This window comes from Bos indicus x Bos taurus, chromosome 10 (assembly GCF_003369695.1).
Source record: "Bos indicus x Bos taurus breed Angus x Brahman F1 hybrid chromosome 10, Bos_hybrid_MaternalHap_v2.0, whole genome shotgun sequence".
In the NCBI taxonomy this organism is placed as follows: domain Eukaryota; kingdom Metazoa; phylum Chordata; class Mammalia; order Artiodactyla; family Bovidae; genus Bos; species Bos indicus x Bos taurus.
In genome coordinates, this window is record NC_040085.1 from 42,153,364 (window position 1) to 42,175,371 (window position 22,008).

The 22,008-nt window shown below is 42.7% G+C and overlaps 1 long non-coding RNA gene across 2 annotated transcripts in view; it reads left to right on the forward strand.

Moving 5' to 3' along the window:
* Positions 1 to 593: 593 nt before the first annotated feature.
* Positions 594 to 22,008, forward strand: part of LOC113900251 — a 196,266-nt gene continuing 174,851 nt past the window's right edge. Inside the window, exons 1-4 of one of the 2 annotated variants that reach the window (XR_003513100.1) lie at positions 594 to 765; positions 14,963 to 15,043; positions 16,065 to 16,138; positions 19,572 to 19,653. This is a non-coding gene — a long non-coding RNA (uncharacterized LOC113900251). The remainder of the gene's footprint in view (positions 766 to 14,962; positions 15,044 to 16,064; positions 16,139 to 19,571; positions 19,654 to 22,008) is intronic. The other variant, XR_003513101.1, reaches the window with a different exon arrangement.

The window sequence follows — 22,008 nt, forward strand, 5'->3', positions numbered from 1 at the left end:
CACAGTGGTAAAGAATCTGCCTGCCATTGTAGGAGATGTGGGTTCAGTCTCTGGGTTAGGAAGATCCCTTGGCGAACGGTATGGCAATCCACTCCAGTATTTTTGCCTGGGAAGTTCAATGGACAGAGGAGCCTAGTGGGCTACAATCCATGGGGTCACAAAGAGTTGGACATGACTGAGTGACTGAGCGTGCGTGCACTCACACACACATACTAGACATTAGCCAGTATTCACTGACCTCACGACACACACACACACATTGGACATTAGCCAGTATTCACTGACCTCACAAGGCTCTTTCATGAAATGAGCATGACAAAAACCCATTGCAATTAGTTTTTGTACAGTTAGCAAATGTATCAGAGAACTGTACTCTTAGGTCCTTCCTTGCAAATGATAGGTGTCTGTCTTATCAGCCTGTAGATTCTGGCCTCCTAATAAGGACAAAAGTAGATGCTAGAAATAAGTAAGAAGACCCGTTGTTCCCATAACTCTACTTTCTCAAGGCTCTGCTGATTGGAAGGCAGATGATGTCCTTGAGCGACTCCACAACCCAGATAAGGCTGTCGTAAGACAAAAGGACTGTCCCTGCTTTGACAAATGGGACTGACCTTCCAGTCCTGGTGAAACATTCTGGCTTCAACAAAGTCTGTATCAGGTGGGAGATGATATATGGCTGGAAGTATGTAAATCCACAGGCAGGTGTTAACTGGCTGCTTTGTTATGCAATTAACCCACAATTCGCAAGCACCTCCAAATAAGTAGGTAAGTTGTATTTGCTGTCTCTCCTGCCTTTTTTTTTTTATTTATTTTTTTATTGAAGGATAATTGCTTTACAGAAGTTTGTTGTTTCCTGTCAAACCTCAACATGGATCAGCCATAGGTATACATATATCCCCTCCCTTTAGAACTTCCCTGTCATCTCCCTCTCCACCCCACCCCTCTAGGTTGATACAGAGCCCCTTTTTGAGTTTCCTGAGCTGTACAGCAAATTCCCATTGGCTGTCTACTTTACATATGGTAATGTAAGTTTCCATGTTACTCTTTCCATATATCTCACTCTTTCCTCCCCTCTCCCCACGTCAATAAGTCTATTCTTTATGTCTGTTTCTCCTGGCTTTTTAGTGAAGTGTCCACATTAAGAAACACTCTGAGAAAGAAAGATTCATTAGTCTTAGATCCTGAGAGTCTCTCTCTGAATTAAGATTCTGTAATTTAGCTTCAAATAACAGTTATTTAAACACAAGATGAGTCAATGAGTAAAATTGGAGGGATTTTTTTTTCTTTTTCTTTTTTTTTTCCTTAGTATGTTTGCCTTGGTACCACCTCCAGCAGTCAAGGAAGGTAACTTCAGAAATATCCTGATTCTATCAGGCTGGAAGTGAAGTAGCAACCAAGGAATGAGAATTTCACAGTTAATCTGAGCCCAAAGAAGAAAAGATATCTTCTGTTATTTGGTTCTCTGTCAACAGTTTCAGATAGGAGCTTGCTTTTCCATCCATTATCTTTTCCTCTGATCCAACACATCAGCTTGGTTCTCTTTCTCTGAAGTTAATCCAAATTTCTGTATTTTTCCAAAATACAGAAACTTTCAATTCAATGTCACTCTATTTTCAGATACTTGAACTTTTGAATTCCTAATTGAAATTTTGATTCAATTTGTAAAAATGAGGACTGGGAGGGCATGATAATTATCTTCAAACAGTTGAAGATCTGTCATGGGAAAAATGAAAAACATAGTTTTATAAGTATGTAGAACAAGGGACGCATGCTGTAGAGGGGTTTTTAATTTATTATAAAGGTGTGCTGTTTGTCAGTCAAGGATGAGCAAAAATGAAATTGGTTATTCCAGGAGATAGTAGGTTTCTCACACTAAGATATGCCATGGATTTGGCAGGGTTTGCAGATTTGGTAGACATTCATGCTGTTTTCCAGTATCTGACTCTTCTCTCATTCAGGTCACATAGAAGACTGAAATTCCTGGCCCTCTTGTGGTCCAGTGAAACTATGTGACTACTTATGGCTCTTATATCTAGCCCATAATATTTAATTATGGAACTTTAAGGATGCTCCTCCATGGCCAGTATAATGTAAAAATCACATGGAGCTTCCATCAACTTGATGCCCAGGGGGTAACCATAAGCAGAGACCTCTGGTGTCCTACAGTGGGCATGTAGCAAGAAGGAGAAATAAACACCGCTTTTAAGCCATTGTGGTATTACTGAACTCATCCCAAACAGGGACTGGGTTCCCTTATTCCTGGGTAGCAGCAAGCTCAGGAAGATCGTTTCCTCCTCCAGCCTCAGGGTTGGATTTTGGTTGGTCACAGCCAATCATGGCTCTTTAATTTCTTTTTTTTGGTGGGATAACACCACCCATGGCTGGTCACATGATCAGGTTCCGGCTGATGAGACTGAAGAGCGGTCATGGGTGGGAGCAGCCTTTGAAAAAGGTTTTCTTTCCTTACAAAAAGAGGGAAAAGAACAAGGAAAGAAATTATTTTCTTTCCACTGTTGATTGTTTTGTGTGAGACTGAGATATTTGAGTGGGGAAAGTCTATTTCAGACAGAGAGGGTGGAGATGACACAATAAAAATAGAAATAAAGTGCATAGTAAATTTAATGCACTTGACTTGAATCATCCTGAAACCATTCCCCTCATCCTAGTCCATGAAAAAATTGTCTTCCATGAAATCATTCTTTTGTGTAAAAAAGGCTGGGGATCACGCATTAGAGTCTTCTAAGAATTAGAAGGGAAACAGAGACACTTGTCTCTTGACTCCCTTTTGTCTCAGTGGGGCCATGATGGCCTTCACAGTCACGTTTATAATCTCCTTTATGACCAGGTCTTTGCCCTCCTCCCTCCAAATGCCAGTGGAGGTAACTTGTGGAATTCATTATTCCAGGAGGTAGTGCAGTTTGTGCTCAACAAAGTGAAGTTCCCACTTCCTAACTCCACAGCCAGGCAACTGATACTTCCACTTGCTTGTCTCATAGGTTCCTCAATCTCAGCTTCAAAACCCATTTCTCCTTGTAGGGTCCCTGTCCCAGTAAAAAGAATCATAGACTTCGCTGTTACTCAAATTAGAAATCTGGGAATGACTCACTTCCGCTAATCACACCAGCTACTATAGGTTTCAATTACATTATCTTTGTTTTCGTTTTATGGAATGAGACTTGTCTTGGGTGATTCCCACCCCATTGCCTGGTCACTTGTTGGTGTTTTCTGTGTATTTGTACTTTGCCCTGGGTTTTCTTTTCAAAAACAAGCCTCTTCACAGACACTTAAAGATTAAGCAGTACACCGTGGTGGGTGTGGTATATGCTCTGCTGCTGCTACTGCTAAGTCACTTCAGTCATGTCCGACTCTGTGCGACCCCATAGACAACAGCCCACCAGGCCTCCCCGTCCCTGGGATTCTCCAGGCAAAAACACTGGAGTGGGTTGCCGTTTCCTTCTCCAATGCATGAAAGTGAAAAGTGAAAGTGAAGTCGCTCAGTCGTGTCTGACTCCTAGCGACCCTATGGACTGCAGCCTACCAGGCTCCTCTGTCCATGGGATTTTCTAGGCAAAAGTACTGGAGTGGGGTGCCATTGCCTTCTCTGGTATATGCTCTACAAATGCTTTTTCCATAGATACTTGAGCAAGGCAGACTTTCCAACATCACTGAATGTAGAGTTAAACCTAATATTCTTTGAGTCTTCCTGTCCCCAGGGGAATTTCTTTGCAAATATTACCTAATATTTGTTTCCCCTTGTTTATGATTTTTTAAAAAGGTGTACTATTTTGTTTCTCATGTAACACATGTAGCTCATCTTATTTTCTGTTGTCCTTAAGGATAGCATGAAATCTCTCCTACCCCGCAAAGACTTCCTAACAAGTGAGGCAATGTTTACTCATCCATCATGAACGGGTGACACGGTCTAGGCTGAGAGAAGCCTGCTTATGAAAACAGAATGGCCAACCTCTAGCCACCAGGCCTTCATGGTGTACCCACTGGGCCCAGATCTGCATTTGTAGAAAAGGCTACACTGTCTGGAGAAATGAGCACTAGTCAAGAGACAGGAAAAGGAATTAAGTCTACAGAATACAATTTGTCACCTAACACATCACTTACATGAAAGGAGATCTGAGCAGGGATATCAGGGTAAAGGCCAGGGTGAGGGGACCCTTCCCTCTTAGCTGGGTGAATGGGCTGCAAGGACTCTAGCTCTTTAGTGTGAACACTCATGAAGGGGCATGGACCCAATAATAATAACAACAAAATACAGCATCGATGATAGATGCTCTGTTCTGTTTTGAGAGCATTACATGTTTCATCTCCTATAATCCCTTCAATAACCCAATGAGGTGAGTATTATTATCACACCCATTTTATCTATGAAGGAAGCTGGGGCACAGAGAAATTGAAAATGCCTGAAAGTGACTGAGCTGGGACTTGAACCCCAGGCAGTCTGGGTGCAAAGTGTGGTACACTCTTGCCTCTCCAAACAGAGAATGAGCCTGAAGCATTTACTACTGACTTGGTAGTTAATTTTCTGTCCTCATGTCAAGCAGCTCTCTCTCTCCACTTGTAAATGCCTGTAATGACACTCCTGGTGTTTGAACACTCATGGATCTGGTGTTTGGGGGGAATCCCAAGAAGATAGTGGTAGACATGGCGAATTGGCCTCAGAATGAGCTGAGCATAATGGAACGGATTTTCTGAAGTCAGTAGAGCCCTGAGACCAAAACAAAAATGGGGATCCACTGACTCATAGACACTCAGACTCCTCACCTCAGGAGTTTCTCTCCCACCCATGCCTGTCCAGCTGGTGATGTTCAGGGCTGTGTGTTTGATGAATGAGGGAAGGAATGAGTGAAAGGAAGACATTGGAAATGGATACGAGCATGGCCCTCTTGCTGGGGTAGAGCAGCCAAACAAGAGGCCCGACTACCCTCCTGCTCAAACCCCTCTTGCACAGTCTTGCTGAGCCTTGGCTTTATGGGGGGCGCTCCCTCCCAGCATTACAGCCTGCCAAAATGCCACCATCTCCTGAGGCCCAGCTCTAGGCTGTGCTCCCCTACGATGCCCTGCTGGCCCCTAGGCCTCCCCACCTTGTCCTTTGCAGACTCCCTTAGCGTATGGTCTCATTTAAACAACCCCCAGGCATAGTTTTACTCACAGTTGTTGCGTGAGTCTTCTGCTCTGTATCAGTATGGAAAGTTCTAGAAGATGGAGGCTCTCCTCACTTTTCCATGCTCCTTCAGAGCCCCCACTATACTGGCCCACTACTACTTGTGCGTTTCCTTGTATCCCACACATTTCAGTTGGATTTGCAGGGTAAAAGAAAAAGGGAAGCCTGAGAGAAAGAAGGTAGTTTGCTTTTGAAAGACAGAGAGATGCTTCCCTAATAAAAGATAAAATGGCCAAATGAGGGTAGGCTTGTGCCCCTGAGATAAGAGGAAAGGTCATTTATTTAAACAGTAAATGGCTAGAAATGCAGAATGGATTTATAGGGTGCCTACAAATCCATAAAAAAGCTTGCACACAGATGCATGCATATTAATCCCGAATTGGCTATGAAATTTATCTTCATGAGTAAAGAGAAGAGGGATTGTTGATCCTGTTATGATTTTTACCCCCATCTTTCCAAAGAAGACAGGATTAATACCAGGAGAGATAAATCATGATGTGATTTTTGTATATATGCACAAAGCAAACACAATGAATATTTGATTTTCTCCAACTTCTGCAGGGCTAAATCAATTTGAAGAGATAATGGTAGAGGATTAAGTTATTGGAAAGTGTGTAACTATAAAGTTTTGAATACAGTTAACTCACAAGTTATTACAATTTCAGTATAACATCTGTTATCATTGAAATAACAGATGTGTTGTGTATTGTGAAACTAAGAGAAAATTGGATATGCACACATTTTTCAAAAGAAACCAGACTCCTATTAAATTGTTTGTGAAATGCAATACTGTAAAACTTATTGCAAGAGTAGATGGGGTGTCTCAAAAGGAGGCTATATCACAAATAATACTATTAATGGAAAGTCATCTTAACATAGGCGGCCACTGAAATGTTATATGAACTCCTGCACTTTGGCAAATCACAAAAAAAGGAAGTTACCATACTTAAGGATTTAGAAAAATGTCATGCTGCAAAACAGAAAGTAGCAATCTGTAAAAGTGAGCTTGGTGTAATGAATGATGATTTCCCAACTCTGCGATCCACGCTTACTGCCTTTGTTTTTAATCTTTTATTGCATAACTCTAGAGCTAACTCCTTGTATACAGTGAGTTATGTCCACCATCCTTTTCAGCAGTCATATTTTCTGAAACCCAGAGTTGGGACTTGTTCTTTAATGAGACCATGTTGATGTGCAGAAATGAGGGAAGAAAAGATTTGACATTTGAAGTTTTTCTCATGAAATCTGGAATATATGGTCAGTTTTCCTGTGTTGCCCAGCGGGTGCTAGCCTTAAAGCAGAGACTCAGAAACTATTTCCTCATGGGTCTAAATCGCACCTTGCTCCTCACCCAGTACCACCCTTGAGGCACCTCTGTGAGTTTTCTGATCACAGTATTGTGATTACATGGTTGGTAGCATTCAGCTAATATTTTGTCTAGAGTCTTTGAAAGCTGTTGCTACATTTTTCTTTCTCTACCTGTCCACGATTGTGCTTTTCTTTTTTGGAAGGTCTGGGGAGACAAATTCCAGTGTATTATTATTTATCAAGTTTCGTGGTCAGCAAAGAATATACCCGAAATGTGAGGTTGGAAGTAGTGGGGGGAGATCTAATTAAGCTTGACTTGCTCTGGTTTTCAATTCTCCCACCGTTGACAGCTCACTGCTAGGAGAAGGAGGTCCCAGTTGGTCTCCACCACAAAAAGGTTTCTAATAAAATATTCAGGATAGCTGAGGACCTTCAGAATGGGTAATTTTATTCAACATACACTATGATCTGCTGCTGGTTGTGGGCTCTAGACCAATACCCAGGAGCTTCTCTTGGAGTGCCTGGCTGTTATGCATTATGCTAGAGTATTCTGTGAAAAGTCAATTTACTTGGAGTCAGAGACACGATATTTTAACTTGGAGACTAAAATTGTCCCTGGGGTTTAGTTTGCTGCCATGATTAACTTCTTTCTGTTCTGCAAATCCTGGATTTATTTTTAACTGCTTCAATGCTGCATTTTTTAAAGACTCACGAATGGTTAAAAAATAGAGAGAGAAAAAAATCATGCAAGAAATAAATCTAGGACTCAGGAAGAATGCTCTGATAAAGTGCAGACTTTCATTAAATAATGCCTGTAGTGAGTTTACCTGCCGTTGGCTTTGCCTCTGGTTTCGAGAGCCTGCCTAACCAGGCCTAGGACTTAATGAGGTGGCTCCCTTCAGTGTCTTAGACCCTTAGCTCTCAAAAATCTCTATCTACAAACCAATTTTTCCCATCCATTACAAAACGAGCAGGAGAAATTGAATGCATGTGTTGAAATCCCTGTTAATCAATTGGACGATTCCCCTTGGATTGTGGTTGAAGAGCAAGTTTTCATTATCTCTAATAATTAGCATCATCTTTTTTGAAATTAGCTGAATGGACTGACACAGTAATCTGTGGTGGATATGTCATGCGTCTTTCCATTATTAACTTTTCTGGGAGGAGGGAAAAGTGAGTAGGGAAAAAAAATGGACTCTGGGAATTTTTTTCTTTTCTTATCTCAGTGGCATTTAACATGAGCATGTTGCAGGTGGGGTCTATTTTAGATGTTCCAGAAGTGTAATGAGTGTGAGCTTTGGGAACATAATCAACAACTTGAGTCCTGTTCCTCCCATTTACTTGCTGAGTAAAACTGGGCAAGCTACTTACCTCCCTAAGTTCACATTTCTGCCTCTGTAGAATGGAGATGATGATAACGCCTTCCTTATAAGGTGACTGTAAAGATTAAATGAGAGACTGCACATAAAGCACTTAAGAATTTACTGGCACTTAGTAAATACCCAATACATTGTAGCTACTGTTACTGCAGCTTTATTACTTTAGGCAGCTGTCACATTAAATGGAAGTTCTTCTTATTCATCAGATATTGATGCATTCACTTAACCACTATGCTGAAGGCTGCTGATGGGGCCATGAGACACATAGAGAGACAAATCACTCATTCATGTAGGGGGATCACATGTGGTCAGAAATGTTCCTGGCAGAAGGTGGGAGGTGACAAGTGTCCTTGAAGATGAACAGGGCAGTGTCTGGCACACTGGTGCTAATGAGATGATTCCCCTTCAAGTGGTTGACAGCAGAGGTTATGGGACAGACCTACAGAGCAATTCTGTGGTTTCTGACAGCAGAACCGCCCCCAACCCCACACCCCCACCAAACTTAGCTCTGTTTTTGAGGCTATTGTGGAGTGAATGTTTATGTTCCGATTCACAGATTCATATGTTGAAGCCATTCATCCCAGTGACAGTATTTGGAGGTGGGACCTTTGGGAGGTGATTAGGTTTAGATGTGATCATGATAGTGCAGCCCCTCTGAGGGCCTTAGTGCCCTGGTAAGAGGAAGAGACAAGATAGCTCCCCCCTACCCTGCCATGTAAGGGCACAGCAAGAGGGTGGCTGTTTGCAAGCCAGGACTGGGTTTCTACCAGGAGCCACATTTGCAGGCACCTTGGTGTTGGACTTTCCAGTATCTAGAACTATGAGAAATGAATGCCTCTTGTTGAAGCCATCTGGTCTATGGAATGTAATAGCAGCCCAGGCTAAGCCAGAAGGCTTCTGTGAACTCGCTGTTATCCTTTTCACAGATCTCTTTCTTGCTTCAGTCAGCCAAAGTCCATCTGCTGCTTGCCACCGTCCGGCAGCTGACCAGTGTGCCCATCAGTGGTGGGATCTGCATTCCCATTGAGGCACAGCCTGTGTCTCCAGTCCTCTCTGCCTGCCTTCTTCTTTTTCATCCTGCTCCAACAGGCTAATTCCTTCAAGGCTCCCTCATTCATCTTCCAGAGTGAAAGAATCTGAATGGCCTAGTTAATCACAGGGGGCACAGTGTGACATCAGACCACCCCAGTGGAATGAAGTCAGCCTGGAGGTGGGGACACCTCTGGTCTAGTTCGGGGAACAGGTGTACTTGAGGTGGAGCTTGGGGCATCTTCCCTCCATGTGGGGCACAGAGAGGGCATGTCCCCTGAACAGAGCTGGTGAGTGCGGTAGGCACCGTGACTGATGTTTCTAGGACAGTTTTCACCGTGTGACATAAAGTGAGGCCCAACATCCCCAATGGGATATCTGGGAGACATGCTGACTCCACCCTTCCTCTACTGTCACTATTTCTAATGGCTTCTCCTGACTTCATGCTTCTAGCAGTGTTCTCACTAAATAGTAGACTTTCTGTGATTGCAACATTTTTGAACGCTGTTTATGTTATTTACCTCTCTTTCTCTTTTCCCTCTTTTCTGTGGATTCCTTAAGGTCAGGAACCAGCTTATAAACACAAACCTAGTGTAGAGGTGGACGCATCAAAGTTCATGTTAGGGTGTTAATGGCTGTTGCAATAAACAGACTTCCAGGTACAAATATGATGGTTTGAAGTCCATTTCCTCCTTACATGAGGACCCACATAGGAGTTCCTGATTAGTGGGTGGTCTTCTAGCGATCAGGGATCAGGACCATCTATCAAATGGCTTCACTGCTTCAATCTGAGGCCTTCCAGGGCTCCATGCTTATCTGCCTCAAACTGGAAGGAGGGTTCCATGTTCAGTGTTTCATAAGTGAGGACTGGAGGTGGCACATTTCATTCCTGTTGACCTTCCGCTGACTAGAGCCTGTCGCATAGCTGCCCTTCAATGTAAATGATTGGGAATTATAGTCTTGCTGTGGACCTAGAAGAAGAGGAAATGGTTTGGCATGCAGCTGGTTAACCTCCTGAGTCTTGAACTGGCATACGAAGAAAGAGGAGAATCTGAATGGATAGAGATGAGGGAATGGTACCTCAGAGAGCAGTGGGCTTGAGGACTGGAGTAGGGAGAGGGTTGGTTGTGAGGAACGCAGAGTGGAAAGCTAACCACTTCTCCCCAAAGTCCCTGATTTGAGATTTCAGAAACAAAAATGAAGATGCTTACTGAGGACCCATAATGCCTGGTTCAAATCTCAGTTCACATACTTATCAGCTGTGTTATCTGGCTTATGTTCTCTGCACTTCATTTCCTTATCTGTGAAATGGGGACAGAGATAGTTTCCACCTCCTTAGGCATGTTGCCAAGATTGAATAAATTAACACCTGTAAAGGAATATGGGAGAGAGCTTGGCATACAATAAAGAGTCAACAAATGTTACTACTTTTACTCTTTCCATGCGTATGAATATAAAGTGTGTGTGTGTCTATAAATTATAACACCATGAGGTCATAGATATAGAAATATGGGGTAAGGGAGAGAGAAGGGAGGATGGTCAAGGATTTAATTTCAGCTTTGTATTGATACTTTGGTCACTAACTAATAATTCCATGACACTCACTCACTCTTGTTAATCTTAGTACTTCAGACAGTAAGTTTTTTTCTTCTGATGGCCTTTGCTCTCCCACCAATTATCAGCTGGTTCTTCCATGACATTTGGTTATACATTTGGTATTTTGTGTTATGACATAAATCTCTTCTCTCTCCAAGCTTTTGTCTGAAGTTTGGCTCGTTTGTCCAAGGGCTATAATGATGCTCATTAGTATTGGAAGGACCTAGCTACTGCCGGCTTCTTTAGAGCAAAAGCCCCACTCATGCCGGCCTTTATTCCAGTAGGGTGTGCTGCCCATTAATGCAAGGTCATTGCCAGTTCCTGCTTTCATTTCCCCCTGCCTTTCTGTGCTCCTCTGGCTTGCCTCTCCTATTGCCCAGCGGGTTGCCTTCCATGGTCAAAGGCCACCTCCCATCCACTGTCTCACTTGGGCCACAAGTTCTTGGGGTTCTATGGTACCACCCCCAAGACAGCAGCTGCCTTGAGCTGACAGCTCCCCCAACCAGAAGCCAGGAGGGGCGGAGCCGCAGCCTCCGGAGAAGTGACGGGTACTGGCCACAGGCATTTGATGAACTACCTCTCTGCATTCTTGCTTCATGGAGAGGCCCAGTGGAGCGGGTTTGCCAAGTTCTCAAAGAAGAAAACACTGTGTTTCCACTCGACTTCACATTTCGGAAGTAAACTCGCCGGGCAAGTCCTTCCATGAGGCTCATGTAACTTTAATGCCTCGTCCTGGCATTGTTTCCTGGCCTGGCTGGTCCTGGCCCCACTGTGTGGCCTCCTGGAGGACAGGATTTGTTCCGTGCCTCGAGGGCATGCTGTCCCAGGTCAGCAGATGGCCTTCTGATGACTGTTTCCAGCCTGTCTTACCTGACCATTCCTTCACTGTATGAACAGATGTTTCCTTCACTTCAGAGCTGCCCAACCGGATTGGTGATTTTTCTTCTGGCCTTTTGTTTGCACAGGACATAAATCTTTCTCTTCTTCTGACCTGGCCTGCAGTTCCATCCACCTGTGCCCGCCTGGAGCAATGTATAACTCTTGCCAGTTCTGTTTCCTTTGCTCGCTTCAGCCTATAAACCAAACTTTCTTCTCCCTTCCACCCACCCCCTCTTCTGGGCTGATTCAGCACTCTCTTAGCACCTGGCTGCCAGTTAACACTTAACCACAAAAAAGACATTATTTTATGGGTCTGACCTGAATTGGAAACTTCCAATAGAATGAGATATGCAATAGAAATCTCCATCCCATTGGCCTCCTTTCTTTCTTTTTCTAGAGTCTGAGGAGACTTAATTTACACCAGGTTAGCAGCAACCGTGTTAATTGAAAATGAGTTAATTAAATAACTTGATACTTTGAGCTGTCAAAATATAGCGAGTCAGTTGAATCAATCCAGTTAAATGTTTAACAATGATCCCCAAAATCGGATATGAATGTAAGAAGAAAGGAAAGGGACTGTGTTCCTAAGAGGGCACTCTTGTGGAGTCTAGATTATTACAAGGCAAACACTATTGACTTTTCCAATTGTTGCAACTGCTTCAGTGGTGCTTGGTTTGAGACTTTTATTTAGGTTTTCTGGACTAGAGAAGAATCCCTCAGCATATTTTCTTGTTGCCTTCTTTTTATTGCAGGTGTAAAATGCTCTCAAAACATTGTTTTTCACCTTCAGTTAGAAACCAAGAATGTGAAGCATTCATGTTGTAGCAACAGGCTGGTCAGAAAGGGGCCTCAGCTGGGGTTACAGTAAAGTTTGCAGTAGAATGAAAGAGCTCCTTTGCCTCTAGAATGTACCAGCCACACAGTCACTTGTATTACTGTTCATAGATGGCTGCTGGTTGGGAATGCCTGGCTACATTTCTATTTCTTCAGGATGTTAGCTCGTGAGTTTTTTTAAAAATGGATCACACACACTTGTAGTTTTTACTTTGCAGCAGGTCAAGATTTGTTGGGTAATTAAAACCTAAGTCTTTTTGACAAGGAGTGTAGGTAGCATGAGAGATGCCTTCAAGACTTAGGCTGAATTGACGGAGCAGCCAGCATCTGGGGGGACGATTCTGACAATCCATCCGTTTGATAGGTCTCTTCACCTCAAAGAACTGGTATGCTGAATCCATCCCACTTGAATTAACTGATCATTCCATTTCTTTGGCAGAGCAGGATAACAGTTTATAGCATGTGTATGATGGTTTTTGGGCTTCCTTAGTGGCTCAGTGGTAAAAAATCTGCCTGCCAGTGCAGCAGACATAGGAGACACAGGTTCGTCCCTGGGTTGGAAAGATCCCCAGGAGAAGGAAACAGCGACCCACTCCAGTATTCTTGCCTGGAAAATTCCATGGGCAGGGGAGCCTGGCAGGCTACAGTCCGTGGGGTCGCAGAGTCGCACATAACTTGAATGACTGAGAACAGCACAGCATGAGCCTTTTATTTTCCAATGTGTTTTCACGTCTATTGTGTCTTTGGATTCTCACCTCAATTTACATGGAGGAAAAGGAGATCCAGAGTGGTTTGCCTGGGTTGGCTAAGGTTCTAGAACTTGTTAGCACCAGACCCAAAATTATATGCTAGATAATATCGTGATTCCTACAACAGTGAAATATTTTCATTTCACGTATACCTTCAGAAGTACACTCTGAATTTTAAAAGCGCTAGCACATAAGGGGAGCCAACTTAAGCTTATGTAGAACTCTTTCACCCCCCACAGCAAAGTTCACACTTTGTGGTACAGTTTTCTGTCTTTTGTCTCTAATAACCAACTTCTGGCATTGCCGCATCCTCAAGTATTATGTAAGTCGTCCAATCAAGAGTTCATTATGCACACTCTAGGAGTGTTAATTCTAAGACCAAGCCACTCTGGCTGAATAACATCCCTTGAACATTTATCATTCATATATGGTACTTATGTAATTTGTAAAGTAAATAGAACTTTCAGGTGTTCAGGATGGTAAATATTTTGTTGTCGGTGGATGGAGTATAAAACTTGGGTAGTGACGGGGAGAAGAGAACCGTCTAGTTGTGTCTTTTTATTTTAAAGCTGAGGAATTCAAGGCCCAGAGAAGTGAAGTGACTCTATCCAGACTTGTGCTATTTAACACCAGACTCAGGTCCTCTACATTTCAGCCTGGTACCTATTCACCATGGTGTCATGCCAGTAACGGGAGCCTGACTGCCCAGCCTCATGGAGGGTGATAGAAGCCTTCCCACTGAGACCCCTGCCTCTCACAGTGGCCATGTGTATAGATAAAACCATGGCATAATTATAGTTTTTTTTTTTTTTTAAAGCATGGGACTTAAGCAATTTATTATCAAAGTATTTAAATTACTTATAGATGCATCAGTGTTCTTCTTGTTCGACTCCTCTGTATTGAGCCTTGTTTAATAATTTGTAAATTCACTAGAAGTTAGGATCACACTCTATTTGCTTTATTGGTAAGGCTCCTGAAACCACAAGTATTGCATATTTAAAATAATGATAGCAAATATGTAATGAGAGCTTCCCCTATACAAGCATTTTGATTACATTTTCCCATTTAATTCTGTCAAATACCTATGAAGCTGCTCCTCTTATGATCTAATTTTATAGACAAGGAAACTGAAACCCCTGTCCCCCAAATGGTGAAGTTGTGATCTGCTCACATGGTCTGATTCTCAAACCTGCATTTTCAAAATTGCTGTTTAGCCAAGTCAGTCATATTTCAAAAAAATTCAGGAACTTCTCATGCTGTTTGATTTCTTTGATAACTACAAAATGAACTGCAAGTTAAAAATATAATTTGCTTAACATTCTCAGCTAAGAACTTCTGGATTTGGTAACCAGGGAATGCCAGGGTGGATGCCCTCCTGAATTCATTCAAGAGGGCTTTCCATGGGTGTTGACTACCCACAAACACCTTTTAGAAGGACTTTTGGGGATGAAACTTCTCTGGAAAGTTCTGTACCACTAAACAAATGTCTAAGCACACATAAGGAGCAGTTTGTATAAGAATCTCTTTTATAAAGCAAAGTAGAGGTTTAAAGTGTGGCTTTTTCCATCACAGCAGAGGTGCTGGGCTCAGCCACTGGGAATGGCCTGAGAACAAGTCCACATAGAAGAAATCTGAACTGAGCAGAGAGATGGCAGGAAAAAAAAGAGATTTCTTTTATAATGTTTTAAAAATATTTCTTCTATTTATTTGACTGCGTTGGATCTTAGCTGTGGTATGTGGAATCTAGTTCCCTGACTAGGGATCAAACCCAGGCCCCCTGCATTGGGAGCACAGAGTCTTAGCCACTGGACCACCAAGGAAGTCCTAAGAACCTCTTTTTATAATCTTGACACTTGTTTTAGAAGACAATGAAGACATTGAGTTAAAAAGATAAGCAGTGTGGAAATAATTATTAAACTAGTTAAAGCCCAATTTATGTTTTCAGCTGTTTCTAAATTAGGAATAGAGTAGTAAAGTCCCGTATATTTTTTCCTGCTTTATTCATTCTCTAGGTGTCATCACCCAAATTTTACCTGCCCATTGGTGAAGATTCAGCGGGAGTCATCACAGCCCAGGCAGGCTGCCCAACTCAGGTGAGAATATTGGAATAATTAGCTTTTGATTTTGAAACCACACCAATTTAATAAGGAAGAACCCACAGAGAGCTGACGCAACCTCCCGGTGTCCCTTTCACAGCTCCATTTTCCCTGGGCTTACCACCAGCCCTTTTAATAAACATGAGCTTTGAAAGAAAAAGCTACATAAAATTTTATACTTCTCAAATTCTGGTTTTCTTTTTAAGTTGCAAACTCAAGCCTGATTGTACTGTACTGCAACCAAAAGATCCCCTCAGGCAAGAAACACATTATGGGAAGCTATTTATAAGGTTTAAATTATCCATATTAACATACTTAAGATTCACCAGTGTGGTTTCTAGATGCCAGATTCAATCCAAAGTGATGTCTCAGCATCGGTTAGATAGTTGACTACGTAGACTTTCTCCGGAGAAAAATGCAGAGCGAAACCACAGGGCTTGAAGACCCCTGGAGGAGTTAACTAATCTATCCTCCTGCCTCTGGCAGGACCAAAAGCAAAACCCATTTAGGTATCAGCACAGGCCTATATGCCTGTTTTGTTTGCAAAACTTGATTGGTTCCATCTCTTTCCATTTTTAAAGTGAAAGCTGTAGGCAAAATACAATAGAAAAAAATTATTTAGTATATATAGACATGCATATATACAGACAACCCTTGATCATTAAGTATTTATTGGAATTCTCCTGTATTAAAAGGACAGCATTAGGCCCAGAGAGTTAACCCAGTGTAGGTAAAAATACAGCGTTCACTCTCAGAAGCTTACAATTTGGTTAGGAAGACATAATATACATCATGACAGTGCTGGATCATGTTGACATAAGTATTAGAGACCAGCACAGACAATTCTAACCACATTTACTTGAACTTCAAGTTCCTTTATACTTTTATGTCCTGGGAATTCATTCATAGCATTTTGAAATTACAAAAACCTGACTTTAAGGAGGTTGAAGACATCCAATTTTTCTATCCTGAATTTTCGCCCAGAAATGTATCTATTCCCTCTCTTTCCAACCCACAGCTGGAAATCAGCAGTGTCACCAACTGGACTGGTGTGAGAGAACCAACGATGCAGGACCAACATTTCCATGCAAGGTTTTGGTTCCTGGCATTCCCTTGGGCTAAGGGGAGGATTTTCAACTGGACAGAAATGGTTAATGGCTCCCTCACTCCTGTCTTCCCTCAAGTGGGATCAGTAGCCTCCTACCTGGGTCAGAAGTGTGGAATTAAACAGACAGCTGGGTAAAAAAATCCACTTTCCGTTACTTCATGCACTCATTCCTTGGGTTGTTCTGGGCTAGACTTGGGAGCTACAGAGATACTCGGCTCTGATTTGTGAAGAGTGCACAGTAGATATATAATCATGACGTGGTGGCAAAGGTCAGTAATAGAAGCAGGTACCCGGTGTATTGTGCGAGCCAGGAGGGAAAGGGATTATATCAGCATGAGGTCTGCAGACTGTTTCATAAATTATGCCACATTTAAACTGAGTTTTAGAGAATAGCAGATTTCATTAGCTGAAGAAGGTGCAAGAATCATTCTAGGCAGAGGGAACACTCTGTGTGCAGAGTAGTGATCCTGGAACATGGTGTGGGCCAGAGAATGACGACAAGAAGAGGCCCTGCACAGAGCGGTGAGGGGCGGAGGCTGGAACTGCAGTTTGGTGACCATGTTATAAAGGGCCTTTAGAAAGCTTGTTTTGGGAGTTTGGATCTGATCCAGAGAGAAGGATGCGGACAAGGAGTGGAAGCAGTTAAAGCTCTTAGACAAGAAAGAACAGGTCTGAGTTCTTGCTTTAGGAAGATCATTCCAGCAGCCAGTGAGTGCAGGGAATATTGAGGTGGAAAGTAGCCCCGAAGAGTGAGACTGGCTTGGAGACCACATGGAAGTAGTCCAGGTGAGAGGAGATGAGGGCTAAGTCAAGGTGGAGAGGGAGAGAAGGGCCTAAGGAGATGGGGGGCATCATCAGAGATGATAGGATTTAGAGACTGGATCTTGTAGGCAAAGGAGAGAAAATTCCAGGAAAGTGCTCAGTTTCTCTCTGCTGCTGCTCCTGCTAAGTCACTTCAGTCGTGTCCGACTCTGTGCGACCCCATAGACGGCAGCCCACCAGGCTCTGCCATCCCTGGGATCCTCCAGGCAAGCGTACTGGAGTGGGTTGCCATTGCCTTCTCCAGGTTTCTCTCTAGATAAATGGAAATAAATGTGAGAAGAGGAGAAAGTCTGGAAAGGGTGAGTGTAGAACCAATGTAGACGTGTTTTTGTAATGATATTTGTGGGGCAAGTTGTTGGCAATATTTAGTTCAGTTGAAAATATAAGATTACAGAGCTGAGGACTGACAGAGGTGGGACATGACAGTTAAACTCTCCATGGGTGACTGAGTGGGGACTGTATTTTTCGGAATTGCTGCCATTGCTGCAGGTGTCTCCCTGTCTACATCCCCAGAGATGGTTGTGGGCTCATTAGTCTAAGTCTCACCATGGTTCACATGGGTCATCCCTTCTCCAGGATTTTTTTTTTTAAACCGAGATGCCCTTTTATCACAGGGGAGACTGGGATCTGGGAGCAATGAGAAATTTTCTTTCAGGCGTCTGTTTAATCTGAAAAATGTATTAAAGTCTGAATTCTACCACATAAAACATCCATGTTTGTTCTGATATAAATTATATTTTAAATTATTTATTAGTTAAATTATGGGTGTTAGCTGCCCCTGCCCCGTACCCAAATCTCTGTGTATCCTGGGAGATGTGCCATGGTTATCCTGTGGCCTCAGGCTGCCCTCGCATGTGACCATCCATATCCTTGGTTTGTCAAGCATACATCTCACCGAGATCTGACCATGACTGTGGTCAGCCTTCTGTTCAGAACGAGTCCCCTGGTTTCCACATGCTCGAGTATTAGGTTATGATATTTCAGAATTCCGGAGCATACCTTCAGGCAAGGTGTGAACAGATACCAACTTCATAGCAAGAAAAAACTCAGAGCTAGTCCTTTTTTCTTTTCTTTTCTTCCTTTAAAATTTTTTTAAATTTTGCGTTTTTATTGGACTATAGTTGATTTACAATATTATGTTAGTTTCAGGTGTACAGCGAAGTGACTCAGTCATATACATAAATATATTTACTCCTTTTGGGTTCTTCTCCTATATAGGTCATTTTAGAATACTGAGCAGTGTTCCCTACACGATACAGCAGTCCTTATTAGATTATATATTTGCCCTTTAAAAAAATTACAAAGATAGGACACAAAGGTAAAAGATAAACAGTACGTAAGCACATTAACTATCAACTATATGTTTCTACTTTCCTCCTAGTACCTGCCCCCACCCCCACCCCCACTCCTCAGGGGTGACCTAGCTGAGTAGGTGGGTTGTTATGTTTATTGCCTTGCTACTCAGAGTAAACAGTACTCAGCAGCACTAGCCTCCCCTGAAAGCTTGTTAGAGTTTCAGGCCCCACCCTGGCCTCCTGTGTCAGAATCTACATTTTAAGATCCCCAGGTGATTCCTATGCACCTTCAAGTTTGAGGAGTGAGCTTTTTGTGGACCAAGGAGAAGGGAAAGTTTATTTCCTTTCCTTTCATCTAGGAAGGTCTGGAATTTGAATCTCCAGATGCTATTGCAGGAGGAGTTCAACCTGCTGTGGAGCATCATCTCTACTCTATATGGTATTGGTCCCCTCCTGGGGACTTAAGGGGTCACCAGCCAACCTCACTGTTGAAAGACCCCATCCATTCCTTCAGCTCAGACTTCCAGGAAAACAAAACAAAACCAAAAAGGACAATCCCCAAGCTGTGTTTCCTGGTGAACGCCTATGGCTGTTCACACCCTTTTGAACAGAACCGTCTCTCCTGGTGTTTCTTGGAAACCGCTGGGAAAGGAGGAAGAGTAGCTTCTCGTGACAGATCACCTAGTTCATGGGTGCCATCGTGGCTGCTGGGGAGCTTATGGTGAGGTTGCTGGTGGAGGTGTTTCTCTGGAGCCCTGTGTGAGGAGATTCAAGCATAGATGTTACAGAGAAGACACCCAAGTTCACTACAGAATTTTACAGACTGGACACCGTCCTTCTGAGGAGAGAACTTAGTTTGTATACTGTGGTACTGCTGGCTCGGATTAAGGGCACCTGGGTTGTAAAGAGTCGAGTCAGTCCCTCAGGTCTCCTACATGGTGTGGCTGCTTCTGCTGCTTGCTGTGGTGGTGGGTCTTGGGATCAAGCACAACAGTCTGCCTTTCCCCGTTGTGTGGTGTGATGGCTAAGCTGAAATATACTGGGTGATCTAAAACGATTGTACAGGGGAAGCCATGATCATAGCCACCATGGCTTGGTCCTCTGGAGATGGAGAAGGCATAAGAGAAGGGATCTGGCAGTAGGGAAACATGTGTGAGATGGCTAAGAGGATGACGGACGCTTTTATTCACTCATTCAACGTGTAAACTGAGAACAGAACAGAGCAGTCTTTTCCAATATTTTCAGGCTTGTGTTTTATTTTGATGTATCTGAAATGTCCTTTTTTTTTTTCCACTGCCAGGGTTATAAGATATTCCTTATTCCCTCTGCCTCGCCTCGACCATCTCCATTAAAAGTCAGTGTCTTCTGTCTGTCTTCATCAGGTAAGATAAGTTTTTTTTTTTTGGACTTTAGTTTCTGTGCTATGAAAATGATGGTTGTGTTTTCATTTTTAAACTATAAAAACGTAAAACTGAATGCATTTTCTCAAATTACTTATGGTCTTCTGTTCCACCTGGGGGGTTTGATCTGCCTCTTTAGGGATTTCTCTCGCCTCAGAGAGAATCACTATGCTAGGAATTGAGTGCAGGTGAACTTCTAAAAATAATTATCTTGTAAAGATCATGCCAGAGATCTCAGAAAAAAACCAAGTGGGCAGCTTCTTCCCATAGATAAAGAAGATAAGATACAGGAGAGGGCACACCATAAGGTTTGGATTATAATTGGCCTTTCTCAAATATGCTTTCCTCCATTTCCCTTCAGATATGATTCTGGGAAGGCACTTTAGCTGTTTTTAAGTTATAATTTTAGCTGTGCTTGCCAACATCTCAGATCTAAAAGATAAGGAACCAACTTATTTTTCCCATTGGAAGTTAGTTTTAAAAGCCATGGGAGAGGCCTTCTCAGACAAAAAAATTCCTACTGAAGGGTGAGTGATTGATTGAGGTCTTTCTTAAAGTAAATTCTGATATAGGAGGAGGCAAAGAGTATGGGAGTTTGTGTGTCTGAAGAAATAAAATGAAAAAGGCACAGAAAGAGACACAGAATGTGGAAGACAGATGTGGCCAGGGCAGCAGTGACTATAGGAGTTTTAGTATCTTGATGTCTCTAATAACACCTTTCATGCATATATAGTAGTGAAGGGCCAACATGGTGTTTCTACTCAGTATCCCAGGAGAGCATCTGACAGATAGCAGATGTTCAGTTAATGTTGAATGAATCAGTCCATTCTTAAAAATATTACTTGGTAACTTCTTTAACTCTTTTTACCTGTCATAAGGGAAATAATATTGGTGAGCGGGATGGCTTGTAATGTCCCAGGGGCTTCACTGATGTACAGAGTTCATCTGGGTATCTTAAGAGAACTTTACAGAAAAAGACAATTTTCACAAAATATCTGTAAGATGCATGGAACGAGTCCTAACTTTGCTACTACTACCCTTGTGAATTTCTCCATGCCTCAGCTCTTCATCCCTAAAGAAAGTAGCAATGAGTATTTCAGAGTTGTCATCAAGATTGACATGGGTAGGGTATGAGGCATATTGATGGCCACTATGTCAATGTAACCTCAGATATGCAGATGGCACCACCCTTATGGCAGAAAGTGAAGAGGAAATAAAGAGCCTCTTGATGAAAGTGAAAGAGGAGAGTGAAAAAGTTGGCTTAAAGCTCAACATTCAGAAAACGAAGATCATGGCATCTGGTGGGCATGGGAAATAGATGGGGAAACAGTGGAACCAGTGGCTGACTTTATTTTTTGGGGGGCTCCAAAATCACTGCAGATGGTGACTGCAGCCATGAAATTAAAAGACACTTACTGCTTGGAAGGAAAGTTATGAGCAACCTAGATAGTATATTCAGAAGCATATTACCTTGCCAACAAAGGTCCGTCTAGTCAAGGCTATGTTTTTTCCAGTAGTCAGGTATGGATGTGAGAGTTGGACTGTGAAGAAAGCTGAGTGCCAAAGAATTGGTGCTTTTGAACTGTGGTGTTGGAGAAGACTCTTAAGAGTCCCTTGGACTGCAAGGAGACCCAATGAGTCCATCCTAAAGGAGATCAGTCCTGGGTGTTCAATGGAAGGACTGATGCTGAAGCTGAAACTCCAATACTTTGGCTACCTCATGTGAAGAGTTGACTCATTGGAAAAGACCCTGATGCTGGGAGGGATTGGGGGCAGGAGGAGAAGGGGACGACAGAGGATGAGATGGCTGGATGGCATCACCGACTTGATGGACGTGAGTCTGGGTGAACTCCGGGAGTTGGTGATGGACAGGGAGGCCTGGCATGCTGCGATTCATGGGGTTGCAAAGAGTAGGACACAACTGAGCGACTGAACTGAACTGAACTGATGTCAATGTTAAAAAAATATCTTTACCCCAAAGTGATTCATGATAAGTGTACAATTAAAGTGGGGATCTGAGTTCCCTACCAGTTTAAATTCCTTTGGAGTAATGAATTTTAGGATTGTGGCTTCTTGGGAAAGTGGTATATTTCAGAAGCATGGGGTTGTCCTTGGTGGAGACATTGCCTGGTTCTCAGCAGGAAGAGAGTGTTGGTTTTTGATCAATGTGTTTATAAATGTTACTCAAACCAAGGGTGTAACTCAGAGGCACTAGAACCTCCTTAGAGATGATCCTTGGATTTAAGGCCGATGATATAGTGGTGGTTTCAGGAGCCATGGACTCTTTTAAAGCTTGACCTGGTAATTATAAAACTGAGTATTCAAATGCATTTGGAC